This window comes from Chrysemys picta, chromosome 8 (assembly GCF_011386835.1).
Source record: "Chrysemys picta bellii isolate R12L10 chromosome 8, ASM1138683v2, whole genome shotgun sequence".
Lineage (NCBI taxonomy): Eukaryota > Metazoa > Chordata > Testudines > Emydidae > Chrysemys > Chrysemys picta.
Genome location: NC_088798.1, coordinates 42,918,927 through 42,931,190, shown reverse-complemented (window position 1 = coordinate 42,931,190; position 12,264 = coordinate 42,918,927). Strand labels below are relative to the sequence as shown.

The following is a 12,264-nucleotide window of genomic DNA, read 5'->3' as shown; positions in this document are numbered from 1 at the left end:
AGGGGTGGAGAATTTGGTATAAGCCTTCTGCCTTGGTTACAGAGCTTTTTCTCTAATTGAGTCAGCATGACCCCAGGTGCCCTTTTAGCTTGTTTTTACAGTCTCTGAGCCAGGGTCTACTTGCACTCCTGATTCTGGCAGATAATGCTGGCTGGCAGTAATGACACCATGCATTACACACTACACAATTCCATCAATGTCCTGTGCCTAGAGGAGCAATCTCCCAATGGTTATGTTATCAAACAAAACGATCTATCCTGTACCATTTGAGCACCTCTCTTCTTGCTTCTTAGAATGCCTTTTCCCTCCTTCCTCTATTGGCCTTCTGTTTTAAAAAGGCTGAAAGCCATCATGTCATTCAGGCTTTCTTCTTGCTATTTTACTACTAATAGTAGTTCAGGTTTCAGAGTGGTAGCCATGTTAGTATGTAACAGCAAAAAGAACGAGGAGTACTTGTGCCACCTTATAGACTAATAAATGTATTTGGGCGTAAGCTTTCATGGGCTAAAACCCACTTCATCAGATGCATGTTCAGTTACATTTACCACTAATGCATTTCATACTTTATCTACAAGTCTCTTTCCCTTCCAGTTCAAAAGCTTGTGGACAGGGTCACTTCATAGTGATTTGGGGAACATATATTATATTCTGGAGGCTGCCATCTTGTGCTCCAGAATTTAAGCTATCATTTAAAACAAATATGGTTGAGAAGGAAATGTGAACAGATTGTAATGCAGTGATGCCAGACTGAAAACAACTCCGAGAGAGTTGCAAGCTGCCCACTGCCCTATTAATATCAAGAGGTTGGTAGTTCTGAAGTCTAATGATAAGTTAAATGTCATTAACTGTTTCACTGTTCATCAAAACACACAAGAAAAGAGTTTTCTGTTATGAAAATTTACTATGAGTGGAATCTCATGTTGCCTTCTGAAGAAGATGGAACTTGATGCTTGGGAAAGTATCACTACTTTTTTTTTTTTCCTTCTTCAATCCCTACTCATGGACCCCTAGCAAAAGAGGGATCAATTGCTGATTGCTGCTGCTATTCCACTATCCCAACACTCCTCTGAAGCCTGGTTTACACTAGTCGGTTATTTCGGAATTAGCCGAGTTAATTAAAAAAAAAAAAAAAAAGATTGCGTCCACAAGACCAAACCATTTTTTTCAATTTAAAGGGCTCTTTAATCCGATTTCTGTACTCCACCTTGGCAAGTGAAGTAGCACTTAAATCGAGATTGCAATCCCGGGTTAAAAGGTATTGTGGACGCAATATGACGTTATTGGCTTCCGGGAGCTATCCCAGAATGCTCCCTTGTGACCACTCTGGACAACACTTCAACTCCAATGCACTAGCCAGGTGGGCAGGAAAAGCCCCGGGGAACTTTTGAATTTCATTTCCTGTTTGGTCACCATCAGCATAAGTGACCATCAGCACAGTCCACCATCACAGGCGACCATGCAGAGTCCAACATCACAAGAGATCACGCAGTCCTGGATTCGCAGACGAGCTCCAGTATGGTCCGAACGGGAGGTACTGGATCTCATCGCTTGTTGGGGAGACGAATCTGTTATGGCAGAACTACATTCCAAAAAAAGGAATGCAAATACGTATGCTAAAGTCTCCAGGGCCATGACAGAAAGAGGCTACTCTAGGGACACAGAGCAGTGTCGTACAAAAATCAAGGAGCTCAGACAAGCGTACCAAAAAGCCAGGGAGGTAAATGGGCGCTCTGGGTCACAGCCCCACACATTCCACTTCTACCATGAGCTGCATGCAATTATGGGGGGTGACGCCACCCCTACCCCTCCACTGTCCGTGTACACCTGCAAGGGGGGAGTTGCACAGAGTGAGGAGGATGAGTTATTGGAGGAGGAGGAGGACAGTGCACAGGCGGCAAGTGGGGAATCCATTTCCCCCCCAAGCCAGGAACTATTCTTAACGCTGGAGCCAATAACCTCCCCCCACACCCAAGGCGGGCTCCCGGACCATGACCCTGGAGAAGGTACTTCTGGTGAGTGAGAGCTGGGCTATTCGCGTTTAGTTTAAAGGGCTCATCCCTGCTCAGAGCCACACGGTGGGTGCCAGGGGGTGGGGTGGGGGGTGTTGTGTGAAGCGATCATCCCAGAGAGCCTGCAGGCCCTCCTTTTATATGGCAAACCCACCAGGCATTGCTTGCTATGGGAAAGGGGGCCCAGCAGTTTGAAAGCATTAAAATGAATGTGGAAGAAGCAAAACCCCATGTGCCCCTAGGCTGCCTGCAAGCTAAATTCTATTGCCCGGCCGTGTGTGATGGCTTACTCAAACCAAAGTGGCAGGCACTTCAGTACAAGAGGCAAAATGCTAAGTTGTACAGAAAGAACATGTGCTGTTTATTATGAATTGCCTGTTTCACTGAGAAAGAGTGTCCCCTTTGTTCTCTGAAATGTATTTTTTAACAGTTTTCAACTAGCAATAATCACACCTCAGATTAACTTCATTGGCTATGATACTGCCTTTTTTCTCCTCCCGCAGGTGCAAATGTTTCAACGTGGCCCCTATCTACTCCGTCCCAGAGGCTGGTCCAGATTAGAAGGCGGAAAAAACGAACTCAGGACATGTTCACCAAGCTCATGCAGTCTTCCCGCACTGATAGGGCTCAGATGAATGCGTGGAGGCAAACAATTGCGGAGTCCCATAAAGCATTACAGGAACATGAAGAGAAGAGGGACGCGCGCAATGAGAGCAGGCAGGACGCTTTGGTCAAGCTCATGGGGGAGCAAACTGACATGCTGCGCTGTATGGTGGATCTAATGTGGGAAAGGCAGCAAGACCACAGACTGCCACTGCAGCCCCTGTATAACCGCCCTCCCTCCTTCCCAAGTTCCATAGCCTCCTCACCCAGACGCCCAAGAACACGAGCGGGGAGGCTACAGGGACCCACACACTCAACCCCAGAGGATCGCCCAAGCACCAGAAAGTTGGCATATGCGAACTTTTGATTTGGTTTCTGGACTTGTCCTTCCCTCCTCCTCCACCCCCCTAACCCAATTACTCCCCTCCCCCCCAGTCTACCTTCTGATTTCTCTAAATGTGTTGTGCAACAAATAATAAAGAAGGGTTTTTAAACAATTGTGACTTTATTTCCTTTCATATATATATGGGGTGGGTAACTTCAAGAGAAACAAACACAACTGTCACACTGTACCCTGGCCAGTCATGAAACTGGCTTTCAAAGCTTCTCTGATGCGCAGCACGCCCTGCTGCACTCTTCTAATCGCCCTGTTGTCTAGCTGTGCGAAATTGGCAGCCAGGCGAGTTGCCTCAACCTCCCATCCCGCCATAAACATCTCCCCCTTACTCTCACAGATATTGTGGAGCACACAACAAGCAGCAATTACAATTGGAATATTGGTTGTGCTGAGATCTAACCGAATCAGTAAACTACGCCAGTGCCCTTTCAAACGTCCAAAAGCACATTCTACCACCATTCTGCATTTGCTCAGCCTATAGTTGAACTGCTCCTTACTACTGTCCAGGGTGCCTGTGAACGGCTTCATAAGCCATGACATTAAGGGGTAGGCTGGGTCCCCGAGGATAACTGTAGGCACTTCAACATCCCCAACAGTAATTTTCTGGTCTGGGAAGTAAGTCCCTTCCTGCAGCTGTTCAAACAGACCAGTGTTCCTGAAGACGCGAGCATCATGCACCTTTCCCGGCCATCCCACCTTGATGTTGGTGAAACATCCCTTGTGATCCACCAGTGCTTGCAGCACCATGGAAAAGTACCCCTTGCGGTTTATGTACTGGCCACCCCAGTGTGCCAGGGCCAAGATAGGGATATGCGTTCCGTCTATCGCCCCACCACAGTTAGGGAACCCCAGCGCATTAAAGCCATCCACAATGTTCTGCACATTTCCCAAAGTCACTATCCTTGATAGCAGCTGGTCAATGATTGCTTTGGCTACTTGGATCACAGCAGCCCCCACAGTAGATTTGCCCACTCCAAACTGATTCCCGACTGACCGGTAGCTGTCGGGCGTTCCAAGCTTCCACAGTGCTATGGCCACTTGCTTCTCAACTGTGAGAGCTGCTCTCATTTTGGTGTCTTTGCACTTCAGGGCAGGGGACAGCAAGTCACAAAGTTCCATGAAAGTGACCCTGCACATACGAAAGTTTTGCAGCCACTGGGAATCATCCCAGACCTGTAACACTATGCGGTCCCACCAGTCTGTGCTTGTTTCCCGGGCCCAGAATTGGCATTCCACGGCATGAACCTGGCCCAATGCCATCACGATCTCCCAATTGCCACATGCCGTGCTTCTAGGAACGTCTGTGTCCATGTCCTCATCAGTATAGTAATCACGCTGTTGTCGCTTCCTCACCCGGTTTTGCAGGTACTGCACATACTGCTGGATAATGCATGAGGTATTTACAATGGTCAAAACTGCAGCGGAGATCTGAGCGGGCTCTATGGCGCCTGCACGGGTAATCCTGGAAAAACAGCGTGAAATGTAGGAGAGCTGTTCGGTTCAAGATGGCCAATAAAAGGTGGTAAATGGTTGTCTTCTGTAGCTTTCATGGAGGCGGGAAGCTCGCTAAAGCTGCAAGAGCGGGAGAGCAGAGTTTACGGCGGAAGTTCAGTTCACGATGGCCGAAAAACGGCGGGGAATTGTTGCCTTCTGTAGCTTCCACGGGAGCCCAGGACAGACAACATGGAGAAATTAGCTAGCGCTGCAAGAGCAGGAGAGCAGAGTTTGCGGCGGAAGCTGTGCTGCTCAGTTCACGGTGGCCAAAAAAAGGCGGGAAATGGTTAGATAAAAGAGTAGATAGAAAGATGAGAGGACTTGCGAGGTGGATTCATAGTACCAGGAGACAGGCGGTGGCAATACGGCGTCTGCTGTAACTTTCATGGAGGGAGAAGCGAGTGACAACACACACCCAGAAACACCCGCAAGAATGTTTTTGCCCCATCATGCACTGGGAGCTTAACCCAGAATTCCAATGGGTGGCGGGGACTGCGGGAACTGTGGGATAGCTACCACTCCGACATTCGATGCTAACCTTGGTACCATGGACACACTCCTCCAAATTCACGTGCTTTAGTGGGGACACACAACACCGAATGTATAAAATCGCTTCTGACAATTCAAATAGAATAATTTTGAATTAATTTCGTACTGCAGACGTACCCTGAGTCAGACATCTAAATGAAATATACAATCTGATCACACCTAACATAGCAAGATGCAGTATAGCTAGAAACAGAGCAGAAGGCACTTTGTTAGGAATAAAATATGAAATAGGTCTTCTGAAATAAATATTTCAGAGGTTTCCCTCTCAGTAAAGAAAAAGAATAGTACTACACGTGTACCCTATTACACAGTGTGGTGTCATGGTTAGAGCAGGACATTAATAGACAGACGACCCAGTTTCTATTCCCACTTTGCAACTGATTTACTATGTGACCTTGGGCAAGTCATTTAGGTCCAAATTTTCAGATGTGCCCACTAATTTTGTGTGCCTTAGCTCATGAGTGCTCAACTCAAGATTTTTAAAAGGTGCTTTACACTCACAACTCTAGTTGAAGTCAGTGAAAAAAATAGCCTTACACTCTCTCTGCCTAAATTTCCTCATATATTAAATGGAAATACTAATCTTTAACCACCTTTGTAAAATGCCTTGAAGCCATAGGACAAAAAGTGCTATATAATATTATGTGGGTAGGTGAAAGCCTGTGTCGTTTGACAGGGGTAATTTGTAAAGTGTTAAAAAAAAAAAAAAGAGCCAAACATGTCTGGGAACCCCTTTCTAATGTTTTCTGGATTCTAAGCCCCTGCACAGGAACACAATTGGGGATAGGAGAGGAGGTTTCTTATGCTCTCACATACCCTTGCACACATTGACAAACCAAGCCACAATTTGGCCATAAAGCAGTAATCAGTTACTTCGGGGAAGGGATGAAAAAGTTCATGGAAAAATAACAAGTAATAATAGGGATATCTATGTTTATTAGGGATAAAGTATTAAATGTTTTCTAAATTTATAATCCAGGGTATTAAGTCTGTCTTTACCAAAAGTTGCCAACAGATGGGCTCTTTTTATAACTTTAATAAATTAACACAAGTACAGGTGCAGTAACAATAGCTGATTTCAAGCAGACTTATTTACTCCTAACTTACTGAAATGATAAAGAATGTCAGGTAGATAAGCATAATTACTGACAGTAATATACTGGACAAAGAGCTAAATTCTGCCATCCTTAATTAAACAAAACTCTCATTGAAGTCACCATCAACTTAAGCAGGAGTTTTGCTTGATTAATAACTGCAGTATGTAGCACAAGAAAATTATGTGCCATAGTATATACTCAGCTGATGTACAGTTTGTTGCTCTGCTCATTTCAGATGATGTATGTAGGTGGTAGGCTAGAGGTCGGATGAAATCTCATTGAAGTTGTTGGTTTAACAGCTGCCCTTCTTTCAGGATAAATGTTGACAAATTGTATAGTCAATTGCTTGACCACACTTTGGTATATAAAATATACTCAAGAGAGCAAAATAATCAATGTCAGTCAGGTTTATTAATATAGTACAGGAACAAGATTCTATATGATACCAGTCTCCGAGAAGCCATCTCATGCAGTGATTCTTACGGTCAAAGGTATGGGCCTGGGCAGAGACAGATGCATCATGGAAGTGAATGCCTGGCTGCGAAGATGGTGTCACCAGGAGAGCTTGGGCTTCCTCGACCATGGGATGCTATTCGAGGAAAGACTGCTAGGCAGAGATGGCGTTCACCTTTCGAGGTGGGGAAAGACCCTATTTGGACACAGACTGGCTAACCTAGTGAGGAGGGCTTTAAACTAGGTTCGACGGGGACAGGTGAGCAAAGCCCACAGATAAGTGGGGAACATGGAGACCTGGGAGATGGGTCGGAAATGAGAGGGAATGTGGGCTATATTGGGAGAGAGAAAGGAGGGTCACGACAAAACTGGGAGGCAAGATCAAACCAGTATCTTAGATGCCTATCTACAAATGCGAGAAGTATGGGTAATAAGCAGGAAGAACTGGAAGTGCTAATAAATAAATACAACTATGACATTGTTGGCATCACTGAAACTTGGTGGGATAATACACGATTGGAATGTTGGTGTGGATGGGTACAGCTTGCTCAGGAAGGATAGACAGGGGGAAAAGGGAGGAGGTGTTGCTTTATATATTAAAAATGTACACACTTGGACTGAGGTGGAGATGGACATAGGAGATGGAAGTGTTGAGAGTTTCTGGGTTAGGCTAAAAGGGGTAAAAAACAAGGGTGATGTCATGCTAGGAGTCTACTACAGGCCACCTAACCAGGTGGAAGAGGTGGATGAGGCTTTTTTTTAAACAACTAACAAAATCATCCAAAGCCCAAGATTTGGTGGTGATGGGGGACTTCAACTATCCAAATATATGTTGGGAAAATAACACAGCGGCACACAGACTATCCAACAAATTCTTGGACTGCATTGCAGACAACTTTTTATTTCAGAAGGTTGAAAAAGCTACTAGGGGGGAAGCTGTTCTAGCCTTGATTTTTAACAAATAGGGAGGAACTCGTTGAGAATTTGAAAGTAGAAGGCAGCTTGGGTAAAAGTGATCATGAAATCAGAGTTTGCAATTCTGAGGAAGGGTAGAAGGGAGAACAGCAAAATAGAGACAATGGATTTCAGGAAGGAGGATTTTGGTAAGCTCAGAGAGCTGATAGGTAAGGTCCCATGGGAATCAAGACTGAGGGGAAAAACAACTGAGGGCCCAAAAGCAAGCTATTTCGCTGGTTAGGAAAGACAGAAAATGTGGCAAAAGACCACCTTGGCTTAACCACGAGATCTTGCATGATCTAAAAAATAGAAACTAGGACAGATTACAAAGGATGAATATAGGCAAACAACACAGGAATGCAGGGGCAAGATTAGAAAGGCAAAGGCACAAAATGAGCTCAAACTAGCTACGGGAATAAAGGGAAACAAGAAGACTTTTTATCAATACATTAGAAGCAAGAGGAAGACCAAAGACAGGGTAGGCCCACTGCTCAGTGAAGAGGGAGAAACAGTAACAGGAAACTTGGAAATGGCAGAGATGCTTAATGACTTCTTTGTTTCGGTCTTCACCGAGAAGTCTGAAGGAATGCCTAACATAATGAATGCTAATGGGAAGGGGGTAGGTTTAGCAAATAAAATAAAAAAAGAACAAGTTAAAAATCACTTAGAAAAGTTAGATGCCTGCAAGTCACCAGGGCCTGATGAAAGGCATCCTAGAATACTTAAGGAGCTAATAGAGGAGGTATCTGAGCCTCTAGCTATTATCTTTGGAAAATCGTGGGAGACGGGAGAGATTCCAGAAGACTGGAAAAGGGCAAATATAGTGCCCATCTATAAAAAGGGAAATAAAAACAACCCAGGAAACTACAGACCAGTTAGTTTAACTTCTGGGCCAGGGAAGATAATGGAGCAAGTAATTAAGGAAATCATCTGCAAACACTTGGAAGGTAGTAAGGTGATAGGGAATAGCCAGCATGGATTTGTAAAGAACAAATCATGTCAAACCAATCTGATAGGTTTCTTCGATAGGATAACGAGACTTGTGGATAAGGGAGAAGCTGTGGATGTGGTATACCTAGACTTTAGTAAGGCATTTGATATGGTCTCGCATGATATTCTTATCGATAAACTAGGCAAATACAATTTAGATGGGGCTACTATGAGGTGGGTGCATAACTGGCTGGATAACTGTACTCAGAGAGTTGTTATTAATGGTTCCCAATCCTGTTGGAAAGGCATAACAAGTGGGGTTCCGCAGGGGTCTGTTTTGGGACCGGCTCTGTTCAATATCTTCATTAACGACTTAGATATTGGCATAGAAAGTACACTTATTAAGTTTGCGGATGATACCAAACTGGGAGGGATTGCAACTGCTTTGGAGGACAGGGTCATAATTCAAAATGATCTGGACAAATTGGAGAAATAGTCTGAGTTAAACAGGATGAAGTTTAACAAAGACAAATGCAAAGTGCTCCACTTAGGAAGAAAAAATCAGTATCACACATACAGAATGGGAAGAGACTGTCTAGGAAGGAGTACGGCAGAAAGGGATCTAGGGGTTATAGTGGACCACAAGCTAAATATGAGTCAACAGTGTGATGCTGTTGCAAAAAATGCAAACATGATTCTGGGATGTATTAACAGGTGTGTTGTGAGCAAGACATGAGAAGTCATTCTTCCGCTCTACTCTGCTCTGGCTAGGCCTCAGCTGGAGTATTGTGTCCAGTTCTGGGCACCGCATTTCAAGAAAGATGTGGAGAAATTGGAGAGGGTCCAGAGAAGAGCAACAAGAATGATTAAAGGTCTTGAGAATATGACCTATGAAGGAAGGCTGAAAGAATTGGGTTTGTTTAGTTTGGAAAAGAGAAGACTGAGAGGGGACATGATAGCAGTTTTCAGGTATCTAAAAGGGGGAGGGAGAAAACTTGTTCACCTTAGCCTCTAAGGATTGAACAAGAAGCAATGGGCTTAAACTGCAGCAAGGGAGGTTTAGGGTGGACATTAGGAAAAAGTTCATAACTGTCAGGGTGGTTAAACACTGGAATAAATTGCCTAGGGAGGTTATGGAATCTCCATCTCTGGAGATATTTAAGAGTAGGTTAGATAAATGTCTATCAGGGATGGTCTAGACAGTATTTGGTCCTGCCCTGCGGGCAGGGGACTGGACTTGATGACCTCTTGAGGTCCCTTCCAGTCCTAGAATCTATGAATCTATGTTACATTCACCTTTTGCAGGTGTGCTCCCAAAGTTACACATTTCAGCTGCTATAACTTATATGATGATTTTACAAGTTACACATCTCTTTAAACATCATTAAAACCAACCCATCATTAGAGGTGCTGGAACTATGAGTGCTGCTGCACCCCCTGGCTTGAAGTGGTTTCCATCATAAACAGGGTTTACAATTTGGCACCCACACTATACAAATGTTTCCAGCATCAGTATATTCCAGTTCCCTAATTTCTTGTTCTGTTTCTTCCTTATCTTTGTCAGGATACTCGCATTCTAGGTACTGGTCTGTGAAGGTACTTCCCTAGCTTGTACTATGACATAGGAGACTTGTCAGACTCAAGATACATTTGTTCTATCTGCTTATGACAAATGCTTACTTCAGCAAATGCAAGGAGTTATGGGATACTTAGCATAAGTGAAAAGGATTATGGTATAGGCCAGTTGGGCTATACCATAGTTACAATATTTGTGCTTAATGCTTAGTGTGTGTGTGTGTGTGTGTGTGTGTGTGTGTGTGTGTGTGTGTGTGTGTGTGTGTGTGTGTGTGTGTGTGTGTGTGTGTGGTGCAGATTATATACGCTAGCCATCATATGTTAGTCAACATAAAAAACAATTGGGCTCCTTTATGGAATAAATAGTTGAAACAAAACACAGGCCATTGTGGAAAGCTGGAATAAAGGTTGAACTATGAAGTTTGAGGGGATTTCCCTGGGGTCGGAATGCAAACACAGGGGGCTGGGTATTGTTTGATTGAGCAGTGTGTGTGAGAGAGTGATCAGAAACACCAGAGAAGCACACACAGAACAGAGCAAGGAAGTCTCAGAGACAGTCAGAGAAGCATGTGTAGTGTGATTTCTGAGAAAAAGCTCAGAGAGTGAGTTTTTGGGTAGAGTCCTGGATGGAAAGTGGCTTTAGAATCATAAGCAAAGCAACTGTCTCCTACTGTTTGAGCCCTGCTGTGTTCAGGGAAATAGGACTTTATGTACATTATTTGTTAATAAGCAGGACTGCATTAAAGAAATACATAGCCCCATCCCCAACTTCTTTCCCTAACAGAAACAAGCCATCAGACCCTGAATATTAACTCACTGCTTACGTCAAAATGGCTCCTAGGCACTACAATAATACAAATAATAATGAAAACATAAAAATAATAATCTCTGTTCAGTAAATCTTAAAGTTAAGCTTGTGCTTAAGAAGCCTTCCTGAATAGGGATTGCTCTCCTGAGTTAGGGTCTCTGTGTTGGTTTGGCACTATTACTAATAATTATAATTCATATAGCAGAAATCAGGATCCAGGACCCACTATGTTAAGAACGGTATGTAAACAAAGGAAGTGATGTTCTCTTGCTATTTGTTTTGGATAGGCTATATAACTCACTCAAGGCTTCTCCACTCACTTACTAATAATTAAGATAAAATGATTGGTGGCTGGAGATAGGACGCTATTCCAAGCCTAGGGAACAGTAAGTCAATAAAGGGACATTATCAAGTATATGTCACAAATCTTGAATTACATCAAAACTGTTATATTTAAAATTGGAATGACAGATTTTATTTATTTAAAAGCAAGTACTTTTTGTGTTTTACTTTCTCATCAATAATCCCCATTCCAGCTAGCGTGCAGCCTTAACTATAGCATTTTCTGACTTCTAGATGTTAAACAATGCAGGTGCAGCATGTTTTTGTATGGAATTCTATCTATTTTATGGAATATATATATATATATATATATATAAAAACTAGTTCTTGCCTTCTTCAGTTAGTTGGCATTTAAATGTTAAAAGGTCCAATGGAGAAGAATAAAAAATATTTTGACAGAATGCAGAACAGACAATATTAAAAATTGTATGCCTATACACACACATATATTGTTGGTCATAGAGTCCTCACTTGTTTCTTTAAATATATACAAATGTAATATTTTTTTATTGCATAATACAGTTCTCAAATTGTGTACATTGTGTTGATCTACAGATCTTTTGCCATTGTTGTACCTGAAGCTGGCTAATAGTGTTTGCTCCTTCTTGTTTCCATCTGATAATTCATATGAAAAGACATGCAATAATGTATTTTATTTTAATAATACAATAATATTACTGGTACTACTTTTCCAAGTAAGCAAATTGTCCCAAAGATTTCATGCAGTCATGAGGGAAGGTGGTCCATGCATTTATGAGTTGGACAGGAGATGGGCTATGGAAATCTCTTAATTAAAATGTAATCTACACACTAATAAAAGCTATAGACTCCCTGGCATAAGATTTTCTCCATCATAATCCCTTTTAATCCCAAGGAGTCTGGTGGCACCTTAAAGACTAACAGATTTATTTGGGCATAAGCTTTTGTGGGTAAAAACCTCACTTCTTCAGATGCATAGAGTGAAAGTTACAGATGCAGGTATTATATACTGATACATGGAGAGAAGGGAGGTACTCCGCAAGTGGAGAACCAGTGTTGACAGGGCCAATT

At 43.0% G+C, this 12,264-nt stretch overlaps 1 protein-coding gene and 1 pseudogene across 5 annotated transcripts in view; both read right to left on the bottom strand.

Annotated features, from left to right (window-relative positions):
* Positions 1–12,264, bottom strand: part of DDX59 (DEAD-box helicase 59) — a 97,959-nt gene that overhangs the window by 83,880 nt on the left and 1,815 nt on the right. The gene's annotated exons all lie outside the window — the stretch shown is intronic.
* On the bottom strand, positions 2,351–2,507 carry LOC135973321 (U4 spliceosomal RNA; annotated as a pseudogene).